This window comes from Austrofundulus limnaeus, unplaced genomic scaffold (genome assembly GCF_001266775.1).
Source record: "Austrofundulus limnaeus strain Quisiro unplaced genomic scaffold, Austrofundulus_limnaeus-1.0 Scaffold133, whole genome shotgun sequence".
Classification (NCBI taxonomy): domain Eukaryota; kingdom Metazoa; phylum Chordata; class Actinopteri; order Cyprinodontiformes; family Rivulidae; genus Austrofundulus; species Austrofundulus limnaeus.
In genome coordinates, this window is record NW_013952535.1 from 118,551 (window position 1) to 119,667 (window position 1,117).

The window sequence follows — 1,117 nt, forward strand, 5'->3', positions numbered from 1 at the left end:
GAACCTCCAGTTTTACCTTGATATAAACAAGTGATGCAGCTAACTGTCACCTGTAGCATCACTACCAACACATGTCTGAAGGTTTAACTACTGATTTGAACTTTTATACATCTATGAACTTATACTCTGATATTATATAATATATATATAACTTGAAGAAGTGATATTTGAAAATGACAGCACAGACCAGCAGGGGAGATGGAGAACTTTAATGTAAGACCTTTAAGTAACGTATAATTTAAGACCATTTTCTAACAAGTGTACACCTTTTTAAGGTCTTAATTTTAGCTATGAGGATTGGACACCCTGTGAGCTCTTAATGTATTATGAATATGTCCTCAGAGAGAAGCTGAACGTTTCCTCCRCGTCTGAAAGTCTTCAGAGGAAACACAGAGACAGCAGGTGAGGAAGCAGCCTCGGAGCTGCAGCGCCATGATGCACAGCTTCCTCTGCATTGTGTCAGAAAGCCTGCTGCTGAAGCAAAGCTGCATTTAGAAGTCTGGTTTCCTGTCGCCTGCGAGGCCTTTTCACTACAAACATCTTGTGAAAGTGCATGTAGAGGTCCACTGGACAGCACGTCGCCAGACACACAGTGTGTGGTCAGCTGTGTGTGTTTATAGGTCCAGTTTACATCACAACGCTTCAGTTTTCTGACTGTTTGTGCTCAACAACACAGTTCGTTCTCTCATCCAGGCCTCAGGATGGAGGGTCTGCAGGAGCGAACAACAGCAACTAGACATGGGTTTTTACAATGTAAAAACAAGTGTGCATTGCCATGTAGTATGTCATTGCAGCATGGCTTTACCTGCAGAATGAACTGTGACCAAGTTCAAATGTGTTTTCTAAACCAGCTTGTGCCTGTCACGTCAGCAGGTATTCAGAATTAACGTAATTGAGAGACAATAAGAAGTTAGAAGAGATTTTTGGTTAAAGTTGCATTAGCTGGGTTTTGAACCCTGATCTCCCACATGGAAGTCCATGACATAGARCATTAGACCAATGGAGCTGTGGCAGAAAGGGGTGGCAGGGGTTGGTTTGTATGTGTGCAGAAAGAGGCCACATTGCCAATACAATTATTGACACTAAACTGCATAATATTACAACAATAGAACAATAT